This window comes from Plutella xylostella, chromosome 5 (assembly GCF_932276165.1).
Source record: "Plutella xylostella chromosome 5, ilPluXylo3.1, whole genome shotgun sequence".
Taxonomy (NCBI): domain Eukaryota; kingdom Metazoa; phylum Arthropoda; class Insecta; order Lepidoptera; family Plutellidae; genus Plutella; species Plutella xylostella.
Genome location: NC_063985.1, coordinates 7,791,454 through 7,804,612, shown reverse-complemented (window position 1 = coordinate 7,804,612; position 13,159 = coordinate 7,791,454).

Sequence of the window (13,159 nt, the reverse complement as noted above, 5' to 3'; positions counted from 1 at the left end):
AAACTAGCACTAAATTGTGCAAATTTAAATCGTATGCCATTATTATAAGACCTTATCTTGTACAATCATACTAGTTAGATAAATGAAGTAATCCCTGTACATAATAGTTACTAAATATAACGGTCTGTTACTCTTACAATTAATTAATTACATATAAGGTAATGGTATGTCTTAGTGAAATAATTCTTCCAATAGTTCATATAAAACCTTAGACCTTAACTAATTTTGTTAAACAAAGCGTATTTTGACGAGTAATATCATTGAATTGTAAGATCAAGAAATATCTGTATAATTTTCAAGTCTTATAAGTGTTGTCGTTATATTTAAAAAAACTTTTAGCAAAATTTGTAATTTAGATTTTATCGAATATCAAATGCGCAGATAATAAACGTTTAATTCGATTAGCTTTAATTTATGTGATTGACCAACTATGCTGATAGTTTAGCAAATCAAAACAAGAATTTTGTTGATCTTGACAAAGGATTTTTTAATTGTATACCTTACAAGGTGCGGTTGATTGCATTTCGAATGTTATGTCAAGATTGCCCACGCCCTGGGCAAAGTTTGCTCCAGAAACGTCCGTTTGAATTTGAACCATAGATAAATAAATGAAACATTTTAACACTCGTTTATCTCTTCTACTATCAAGAAGTAGAACTATTATTGCTAAATTAGAGAGAATACTGAACAATCTGCGTTACAAAATGAAGTATCTAAAGTAACTATCTATTATTTTGCATCACGAAAAGCTTCGTCTGAGCCGAGACCATATCCGTTACACCAACACGACTCTACACTGATTTTTCCTAAATAATATATTATGAATACCTATAAGTACGGTTTCAGATAAAAAAGTATTTCTAATTTTAAATATCTAATTAGTTATAAAAAGTGTAAGCTGAACAATCTTTCTAATGAAAACTAATTAACGAACGGCATTGGAAACAGGATATTAATAAAGTAGATTATTATTTCACTCGCCACACAATGACCTCAGTGACCCCGGACAGAATAGTATGCGGAAATAATATCGCACACTTGCTAAAATAAAACGAAAAACGCATGCTACTTGTAGGTACAGTCCGCTCACTATTTAATATCTATTTTTTCACTAGGATATAGACTGTAGGTACTTGTTATTCTATGAATCTATGATATAGAGTCAATACATTATAGATCGCATTCAAAGACTTTTTATGTCACATTTGACAACGGGACACAACGATTTGAGTTGGAAATAGAAAAAGAGATAAACTCTGTGATGAACAAATGAATGATCTCTGATATGTAATTTATTAGTATTGTGGCAGCTGTTAATTCTCTTTACTTGTTTGGAATTGCGGTTCCTAAACTCCAGTTCTATAGACGGCTAAAGGAAATTACAGCTAACAAAATTCTATTCAGTAATAAACAGAGTTTAGTGCATATTTACGATAAAAGTCTTAATGCTCACACTCAGTTACCGTACTATTCTGATCTTTCCTGCAATATGGGTATGAATATGATGCTTGTGACATTTTCTTAGATGCTTATCGCTACCTAATTAATGATAGCTGCGCTGGTGAATCTGATTTAATATACATTGTGCCGGTCATGTCTGCTTAAGAACCGCTGATAGTTGGGGTAGACGAGATTTCGAGTGGAGACCACGAACCGAGAAGAGTAGCTTGGGACACCCTGCTGCCCGCTGGACCAACGACCTTACAAGTAACCGATAATGTGTTGTGGCGCTTCCTAGAAGAAGCCCATGTCCAGCAATGGACAACTACAAACTGATTAAGATGGTTTTATTATATCTAATGGTGAGTTATAATTACGGTTTTACGGATTTCATTTCTTTACCAGTTTTGGTCAGATGGTTTTATTATATCTAATGGTGAGTTATAATTACGGTTTTACGGATTTCATTTCTTTACCACTTACTATCAACATCCTGTACATAGTACATAATCTAGACAATAGCACCTGGTGCTGCTCTTATTCAATCCAATCTAAATCAAGACAAGGTCACTCCAACCTTGTCTCACAAGATAAAGACTAACCACAATAATCATAATAAATAGTAAACAACAAAACAAAGGACCAAAAGTATATCTTGATGATTACATACTTTACATCAGCAGACGTATCATTAGTAACATACGAACATACACATCTACTCGTCAGAGTGACAAGAGTCGGTTGTCATATTATTCATGCATTAGGCGCATTTTGTAGCAATACATTCGCCTTGCGAACGGCCTTTGCGTCACTTTAGCACGCTTCGCCCGCTTTAACTATCACTGACTCATTAACTGGACTGGAAATTCAACATTCTTGTTAAACTTTAAGATCGATATTTTGTGCAAAAATTTATTTGCTGAGTATGGGTAATAGGCATACTTATGCCATCAAATATTTACTTAAGTACTTTTTTTTACATTATTATCGTGTCGGTGAATATCAGAGCTAGACAAGTGTTTGTCACTGTAGTAGAAGAATTAATCAGTTAGATACTGAAAATTATCAATCGCTGAATGCCTAGCTCGCACCAGATTGAGAATATCTCGTTGTTATCGATAAATTGTTTTTTTTTTATCTATGCATTTTCCACGAGCGGTTTCTTATTTTCGACACATTCTATATCATAATTCAAGTAATTAAGTAAGCCTAATTGAAATAATTACTATCCGTAAAACGACAGGACAAAATGGAATCCATTTTTGCCACTGAACAACACCACAATCTCGCAAAAATATTTTGGTCTTCAACACCATTACTCATTCGCCATTTGTGTCATAAAAACAGTTATTACATTAGTCTTACTTGTCCATTTACAGTTAGACATTAAGCCATAAGAAAAGTCCAGACTAAAATAATGAGTACTTAAAAACCGCAAGGCTTTATATGGTATACAAGAAAATTGGTGTATCTACCTACAGATAAAATCTTTATTAGGTACTCTAGTTCTCACAGCTAGCTGTATGACTGTTAATTTTGCAACTTAATTTTTGCACTTACCTACTCTACATATGTGAAATTATTTAACGATGTTACATTCTTATGTAAAAATTAGGTAAACAATTAATTACTGCTATGTCATCCATCGTGAGTACAAATGTACAGCGAAAAGAGGCTGACTCGCTTGCGAGTCACCTCTGACTACCCCTTCGGAGATTACAGATGAATGGATGGATGGATGTCATCCATGCATTTGTAGTTATTAAAAGTAGGATTGTTATTGCCTAACGCCCTATATAAAGGGGTTTGTATAATTAAATATATTATATACGTCGTACTGCCTCTGTGGTCTAGTGGTAGAACTTTCGCTTCATGGCCCAGAAGTCCCGGGTTCGATTCCCGGGTGGGACCATCAATTTGTGTTTCTAAATTGTGGTTCTAAGTTTGGTTAGGACATAGAAGCCTGATCATCTGATGTCCGAAACAGTGAAACGATCCATGCTGTCGGATGGGCATGTAAAGCAGTCGGTCAATCCGTCCCATTGGGTTATGAGAGTGATGGAACAGAGAGTGCTCCTGTGTACTGCGCACACACTTGGGCACTATAATCTACTCCTGCGTAGATGGCTGATCTCAAATGAGATTGGCCGCCGTAGTCGAAATTCGGCTAGGAGGACATTATATACGTCGTATATTTAAATATACAGTGCTGTCCTTATAAATCTATCGTTAAATAGCAGGTAATCTGTGCTTACAAGAAAACACGTTTCAATACACACATACAATACAATCTGCATTACGATAGAAGTACTCAAACTTTTTTATCATTGAGCAAGCAAATCTAATTTATAGGTTGGTAGACACCTATTGTTATAACAACACATAAAAGTTGTACTTACCTAACTAATCGATATTTGGGATAAAATTTTAAAAAAAAACCTTTAGTAGGTACGAGCTGTACGAGACATCTACGGCGGAAAATATTTCAATTGAAAAGTATTTGCTACATTAAATAGATTGATGTGATTGCAAAATCCATACAATTTGTGTAATCTAGCCTTGTGTTGATAGGAAATAAATTACTTTTTTATCCGCCATAGAAAGATAAAAGCGCGGAATCGGTAGCGGATCTAATCCAAACATATTTAGGTTCTAAGTATAACTTGGCCTACTGCGGTTAAGGTGGTTCAGCAATTCATCGCCGCGCCGACGTAACATTTCAAAACCTATTACTATAGTAAAATATAGAGAAGTTAATACCTTAATCTACCCTACTTACCCGCTCATGTTATTCATTACTCAAAAACTAGAACCTTCCTCAAAAACTGAAGAGTTTCCTTACAATATACATACGATTGGAACAGTAATTACTTGAAAACTGTTCAGCATTTATAGTATCTACGACATAATAAGTAGGTTATATACTTAATACACATGACCATTTAGGCAAATGATACTAAATAAGAAGGTACATTAGTAGAATAAAAGCCTGTTGTAACCTCCGAACGGTAAGTAATATGTAGATCACGTTCAAACTTCCATGTTCACTGCTGTTCACTGTTAGGTAATGTAATGGCTAATACAACGTGAGCAAATTCCATGAAGCTATCCGGATATATAAAGTGTCGAAATAAATGTACCTATATGATCTTACCACGTGACTCGTAGAACCCAATATATCCGTATTGGTAACTATATAGTTGACATTCAATATTTTTATTACATCCAAGGTGGGTAAAGGTGATCTACATTTTGGCTTGTATAAATAATTACATTTATTTCCTTCCTGTTCAAAATTGTCATCAAGATAAACAAGTATCTCTCGTACTAAAATGTTTCAATCAACTATACTTTGCTTCCCAGTTTAATATTACAATCAATTCTCGTGATTACGAATAATGTAGCGCCAAAGACTGTATATCCAGATTTCAACCCGACTAATAACCTGATTACATACGTGAATTTGCGAGCCCTTTACTGCCTCATGTAGATCCATTCAGAATGTATTCACAGGTTTCAGCCAAGTCCGCACTAAATGCATAGTGATGACGGATTTTGCACCACAGTTCAGTTGGAAACGGATGCAGTATCGAAGGCCAGGCCACACCTGCTGGCAATAAGTAAAGGAAATACTAGTATTTTTTATTATTAGTTACTAAGAGTATCGATTGTTTTAGCTCGTAGCACACGAGCTAAGTGAAAATATAATCGCAAGGTTAATATAATTAAGGTTAAAAGGCAGCAAGATAATTCATATACCTCACTAATATCTATTTGAATCATATATGAGCTCGTAGGTAGGCAGTCTGTACAAAACAAGATATAATAATTGTGTATATTTGAGTAATATAAGTACTTGTAACGTATTTCATTTATTTAAAAGACATAGAAAAACATAATGAAATATGTGTAATATATAGCTCGCCCCAGGACGCACCCGACCTAAAGGTTCCCATCACGCTGGCAGCATTACCACGCTGCACTGCCAGGGAGATCCTCTGCATCAAGTAAGCCCCAGAGCCTCGATCCCTAAGACGACGCCCTAACTCTTTTATGAATGCCCTGCCCTGTGTTCCCTAGACCCCAGCTGTCTCCAATGCCAGAGGAACGAATGCGTATGAGGTCATGAGTGCGCGGTATTTACCACATTTCTGCCTTGCCGCTGCCTCCGCAAAAGTACTTATTATATTTTATCTTCATTCGGTTTTAGTACCTACAACAAAATATTTCTCATAATCTTACAGTGATCGAAGGACTTTTTAAATTTAATTAATAAAAAATTGTATTCATCAACCACCATGACCTTTCATGTGATGCAGTCAGGCTGAAAAATTATAAGTATTTGACATTGCCTCACTTTTTTCAACGTATTTAGATCAATAGAGCACACCTACTTTTGATAGAAATCAGATATCTATTCTTTGGCAAATTCGTGCTGAATCGTATCAAGCGTGATCTCAATATGAATCGATCATTCGGCCACTAAACGAGATATTACTAAATATTATGAAAGCATACTTATTGTTAACATTCCAATAGGTTAATGAGTAACGACAGAAATTGCGAAATTTGTTATTGTTTTTTAACAATTACTTCTGACAGTCGTTTACAAAGCCCACGAAGTAATCGATCAAGTCGATTTCGATATTCAATAAAATATTTTATAAAGCGTTAATTGGGTCAAGTTTTACGATATTGTTCAAAATGTTAAAATGTACAATGCTTAGGAAAATACACCCGTTACCGGTTAAACCTAGATATTAATTCATTCATGGTGTCCGAATGTGACGACCGAATGGCGTAGTGGTTAGTGACCCTGACTACTGAGCCGATGGTCCCGGGTTCGATTCCCGGCTGGGGCAGATATTTGTTTAAACACAGATATTTGTTCTCGGGTCTTGGATGTGCCCGTAAAATGGCAATAGGCCCGCCCCCTATTACATTGGGACTAAAATAACACTCTGGCGAAAAGTGGGTGCAGCAATGCACCTCTGCCTACCCCGCACGGGAGTACATTAGTACAAGGCGTGAGTGCGTGTTTTTTTTTTCATGGTGTCCGTGAATGTATGGATCTAACGTAAGGGGTGACTCTGGGGTTCTTTCTGGGAAACTAAATTCTACTTATCAAAACACGTTTCTTAGTATGGTTTTTATGATGAATTTCGACGAGATTTGCAATTCTTTTGCGACTTGCGACTCACAATCTCCGAGTACACCTAATAATCAAGTGACCTAATATATAAATAAGTGTAGAATGTAACTGTTAGAATAATTCTGATCTTAATCTTACAGTCGTACTACTGGAAATGCCTACTGTTAATTTTGTCCAAGGCATTCCGTTCTCATAAATGTACGAAAAGGTCTCGCCACTATTCACTAACCTTTGGCTCAGAAGTATCCTTGAGTAAACTCCAGATTAGAACATTATTCTGTATTTCCCACGAACTCGACCACAGAAAATAATTATCTGACACTTTACGTCATAAGACTGGCTTTAATCTAATTACGTTACTTATATTATGTAATGAAATTAAAGTTGAAGTTTACTATTATTTATTGTAGTAGCTATAGATATTTAAGTATTACATGTGAGTTGTTTTTTATGACTATAGATTTATGGATTTGGAGTAAGTAGGTATGCCTAATTGTAGAAGGATCGAATCGTTAAATTATAAGATCAACGGCAATTTATAGTTATTTGGCGTTCAAAGCAAATTAGTTTTGTTGTTTATAGTTACTAAAAAATACTTTATTATAAGTCTATTTAATTTATTATTAGTCTACACTTAGTTTCAAAAGCATCTACCGCTGAAATTAAAATGTATTATAGACACAATATATCAACTACCTAGACTCGAATAGCCCCAATTATTGACAATTGAATCAAGTTTTTAATAATTTGCAAATAATACCTAATTAGGTCTAGTAACTTATAGTTCTTTGAGCCTATCTATTATTACCGCAAGCTTAGGTACTACCAAGGTCGACCGTTCACTAAAATAGATTTGGACACTTAAGTCGTAAGTATTTGGCTGTTAATAAATATACAGTAATACAGTAATTAATTACTTAAGCTGCATTAAAAATACTTAGGTACTCATATGTTATATTATGTCCGTTGGCTAGATACGTTTTTTTGTTTAATAAATCTCAAGGAAAATCTTTCACTAGATTGTATTTCGACGAAACGTCTAGTGACATACAAATGTACCTACAGTAAAAAACGAGTGGATTACTTACGATTCATACAAATATCCATTTGGAGATTACAGTTGCGAGTATATGCATGGATTCAGGTTTTATTTCATATTATTACCTGCTAGTAGACTATTATTCGATACTACCAGTGGCTTAGGCTACAAGCTACAAACACATTTCGAAATGCTTACGGCCCACGGAAATACCAATGCTGTGGAACTATAAAATATATTAAACTTTATCTCTAAGATACCTTCAGCATTCTTGTACAAATTGTACCTTTTCTACATTTTGGAATGTCAAACAACACAATCAATACTGAATGATATAATATAACGTACCTCTATGTACATAGGTACTATAATTTAAGTGTTGAAATTACGAACTTTTCCGAAACGTTAATTCGATTTTGTTATTCTTATCTGCATTAAAAGCTAACAGTAAAGTACCTATTGGGGAGTACGAGTTTTTGAGTGAAGCGATCGCGTTCGAGTAAACGCGATCGCTTCACTAGCTCGTACGGTTAAATCAAAAATCGCACTTGGCCCTCGCGTGACCTCTTATTAAATTTACAGTAAAACAAAGGTGATAAGTTCGTGACATTGTCCGCCAATAAAACAGGGGTCAATTATCGTACAGTATTATAGTATCCTAAGTGCATTACAATTGTTACTTGTCCCGCTAACTTTGTTATACAATGGACATTTCACAAGAAGCATTGAATCTGAGGTTACTATTTCAAAATATACAATTTGCACCCTCGCTTTTACTAACTACTGCTATTTGTCACGTTAGGTCTAATTTCTTTTGAAAATGCTACTTTTATTGCTTGTCAAGTTTAGTGTGAAGGCGAAAATAGCTCTTAGATATTTAAATTGATGTAAATTGTGACTAGTATCGTATCATAATAATATCATATCATTAATAACTCTTGTAAAAAAAAAAGTTCGAGGTACAGAGAAGCTAAGGTAACATAATATTAACGCACGAATTTCCAAACCCAAAAACCAAAACAATTGCAATAATCCGTAACAAATTAATTGAACTACCGCAATAACTAGACCAATCTACTGTAGTCAATAATCGTGAAAAATATAACCTTTTTATTGTTCTCTCTCTATGTGAGACAATAAAATTCGAATATTAATTTGAATCACTCGAGTATTGTGGTTGGAATTCATTAGCAGTTCAAGATCATGTCGGGTCTAAGGCTGTTTTTAAATGTATATAATGTGTGATTTTCAATGAGTGACTCAGTAAATGAAATTACTAGGTAGGTATCACTACTTGGAAAATAAGGGTAGGATGGTAAAAAAATTGTTACCTACACATGTTGTTTCATAAAAAAAAAACACTCACTAGCACGCTCTGGAGCCAAAACCCTAGGCGACTGGGCGGCGGCGGCGCATGCGCTAAAGACAATATGGCCAATGTCATATCTGTCACGATTATCGTATCGTATCCTAGTAGGTACACTTTCGATCGAATGAATATCGATCGACATGCTATGATTGATATTTAGATAGGAACTTCGTGTGCGTGATTTGCTTTTGTAAAGCCTGGAATTCACCTTCGGAAATACCTAATAATGCTTTGGTACTTAGACACTTTTTGTGTCTTGTGTCTTAAAGGTACAGCTGTGTAACGGATATAAACACAAATATTATAGAATGTTAAATATTTTTTTTTTAAATCCAATAACGGAGACGGAGTGGCTTGGTTATAGTCTGAGGTGGTCTGAGGATATAGTACATAGGCTGTCTAATCTGTGGCTTGGTTAGGGTGCGAAAAATACCTGACGTAGCAGTACTTCCTTTTTTGTTTTCAATAGGTTCTCGCCCCATCCTTAATAGAATCGAATAAAAAGGAAATAGGATATAATTTCTGAATTAGGGTTGTGATCAAAAGTGTTACTATTGCCCACGTTCTACATAATATTATTTAATTGTAAGTTAGATGGAGGACTGCAAAGTTTATGCCCGTCGCCAAACTCGCCAAATACCTAATAAGTACATAGTACTTAAATCATTGCTGAGTAAAATATCCCACGCTTGCTTGATAAATCGAATGTTTCACGAATTTGTATTGAACTGAAAGAGTTAACCTAACTTAGGTTACCAACAGTATAAAGATGGACAGTTTTTTTACAATTATAAATTCTACCAATAAACAAGGTTCTCAGCAACCTCAACACGGGTTCGCTATCGACGTAGATAAACGTCTACGGCGCTGTGATTAGTGGAACGCGCATAAGCGAGTTCAGCCACGTCGGTCGATAGCCACAGTTCGTTTAGTATGCATTGTTTTCAGCACAAAAAATAGTTGGGTGCCGATGCCGCACAGCAGAACTATGGACCAAAGCTTGACATTACAAGTGAAAGGCGCAGAAGGCAGCTGTTGCAATATTGCACTATTTCTATACTACCTACCTCGTCAAGTTGCAAGCATAAATTGCCGTCGGTACAAAGTGACCAATAAATATACAGGGTGGTATTTTATCTGAAAACTTAGCAATAGACATAGTTACTGAGAAATTTTCACTATGGGGCTAACATTGATGAACCTGATGCCTACTTTTATTTATGAAAGCCAACTTTGAAAACGTGATAAAACATTTGTTCATAGTGAAGTTAAAATGCGAAGGTACAAACATAGATAGATAGAATATTCATTATTTGTACACACATACATAAAAGAAACTTAAATACTAACAAATATGTACAAAAAAGGCGGTCTTATCGCGATTTTTTCAAGACAATTTTAACATCTGTGATTGCTCTGCATTAGATAAGTAAGAACACCTTTGTACTTTTAAACTTTAACCACAACAATTTACAATAAGACAAAATACCTAATTAAACACTACTTATAAGAAACAGAATGACTGCGTATGGTCCAGTAAAGGTATGGGGCTGACACGTTTAGTGAGTGAATGTAATGCCACATTAAAGGTCACCCTTCGCTGGTCACCACCGTATGCTGCTATCGAGTATGATTTGACCCGCTTCCCAATAACGTATTACATACACGTTCTGTAATTATTAGTGGTTTATTTTATTTTTATGGCAATATGATGTCTCCTAAATTAAGGGTCATTTTTTTTACCGATCACTAAAATCCTAACTAATATTATAAATGCGAAAGTAACTGTGTCTGTCTGTCTGTCTGTCTGTTACTCTTTCACGCCAAAACTACTGAACGGATTTGAATGAAATTTGGTATACATACGGACTAGACCCTGGGAAAGGACATAGGCTACTTTTTATCCCGGAATTCCCACGGGAAAACTTTTTAAGGCGAAGCGAAGCGCGCGGGGACAGCTAGTATAAAATAAGTACGAAAGTACTACATAACTAATATACTATCTACCGAAGTACCGAACTAACATTAGGTAAATGCTAATTAATAGTGAGAACACATAGAATTATCTACGTGTTCTGTACAATGTAAGTACCTACATTATAAAGAGCTAAACAGAGGTCAGAGTCAGTAGTCATATTCATATCCTACCTATAAGGTCATTTAATAAGTGTAATCAAATGAGAGTCACAGCGATTTACTCGTAGGTATACTCGTATCATAACTCGACCAAACAGTTGGATTGGGCAATGGGCACTAACTCTAACCATCGGCATTTTATACAGGGTATTGTAAAAAGGGTACTAAGTCGAAACCTACGTGTGCACTGTGCAGCATGTTATATCTAAGCCCAAAAATGTGGTATCGGCTTAGTGTAGTTAGGATGACATGTATTGAAGTTACCAAAAGTAGTGCAATGGCGTAAGTCTTAACCTAAGTACCTATCTATATCTGAAAAAGGGCCCGGCCCATGCAAGTTTTTTTTTTAATATTCAGAATAATTATGTTATGGTAGCATTCGGTTGTGTCTTTAGCGACAGAGACGCGCAATGGCGATCCGCGACCACGGCCGGGTCGCCCGACTCACTGGTATGGGTCTAGACCTCGAATAAAACGAAAGTAAAATTTCACTAGTTTAGTTATGTCTGTGTAACGCGTGTGTGTATTTGCGTGATGAGTTCAATAAATGTTCTCTATTTGTATAAGTAGGTAAGTACATTTTCCTGTTAGTACCTATAGGTATATCCGATACCGCGCACCTGGATAAAGATAAATGGGAGCCCGTAATCTATTTCCAGCTGTAGGCACCTAAGACTATAATTTAATTCTCAATCAACTAAATCACTCTGCAACACTTTTGCCTAAAAAACATTATTTGGGCCTTATTTCATTTTCCACAAGGTGCACATTTGCCCTGCTAGGCAGATTGTACATTGCACTTGCGTGGTTTTAACCAGGACCTTGGGTTTTGAAAGTGCCGACGTCAACCGGAACGGTACAATTAATATCTAGGTGTTTGTGGCTTTCTTGGAAATACCTACTTTGTAGCTGGTTCTACCTTTTTTGGCATAAGATTTTTTTGCCTAATCTCGTATTGCATATTAACGTTTGGTCAAAGTCTCGTTACGCCGAAAATCGTATGGCATAAATATCGTTTAGTAAAAAGTTATTTCGCATAACATTGTTTAGCCTAATAATGGTATGGCCAAATCTTGAATAGCCTAATAATGCTATGGCATAGGTTTATTAGGTTTATACAAAGTAATAATATTCGTTTGGCTTTAACTTTGACGAAGCGTCTCCCTACATAGCGCAAACTGGTGCCTTGTATTGTTTCCGCTGTTTGGAAAACGCTCCGCTCCGCTTCGCTGCGCTCCGCTTTGGTTTTGATGAACATGTGCACCTAACACGCTCCTCCTCGCTTTGCTCGTCGTCGCACCTATTTTTAGGTTTCGATCTCATGGGGTTTGTAATAATTATATTGGTCGTTAACTTTCGATTTTTTGATCATACAATATCGTGATTTTCGGGATGTAGGAGAAAAATACCACAATTTGTACATTTACTACATACTTAATATATTATTTATTAAGATAACATTAGGAGAAACAAGATTATACATAGGTATAGACGAACATAAATTTGAGCAAACGAAACTTAGGTGTTTAAAGATTGTGCCTAAAGAGTTTTAGACGAAACGAGCCTTATGCCACATAAGTCTTGGCAAAGTGATGGTTCGGCCAAAAAAGTTTAGACCATACGAGTTATGCGAAATGAGTTTTGGTCAATAAAGATTATGCCAGATGAGCGGAACCCACCTAGGTTTTGTGGCATTTCTTAGGAGAAGCATCCATAGGAGATGGCTTAGTAAGCCGAAAGCAGTGGACTCATCTCTGCTCAGGGGACTTAAGCTGAGGCCGTCCTTGATACTCATCCCCAGTCCGCGTTGTTCTATGATGATACCAATAACGATGCGACGTAACGTAACATAATCGTCAATAAATTATTATTATGCGATAGAACCAGCACAGTATTCAAAAGAAAACATTGCTATGCAAACTTAGCTTGGCGCTAGAACAGGGTGAGTGGGGGATCCCCTAATCTAATGTCTTACTTGTTTAACCACCCAGTAGGTAAAAAGCAAGCTGCCCCCGCATTTTGT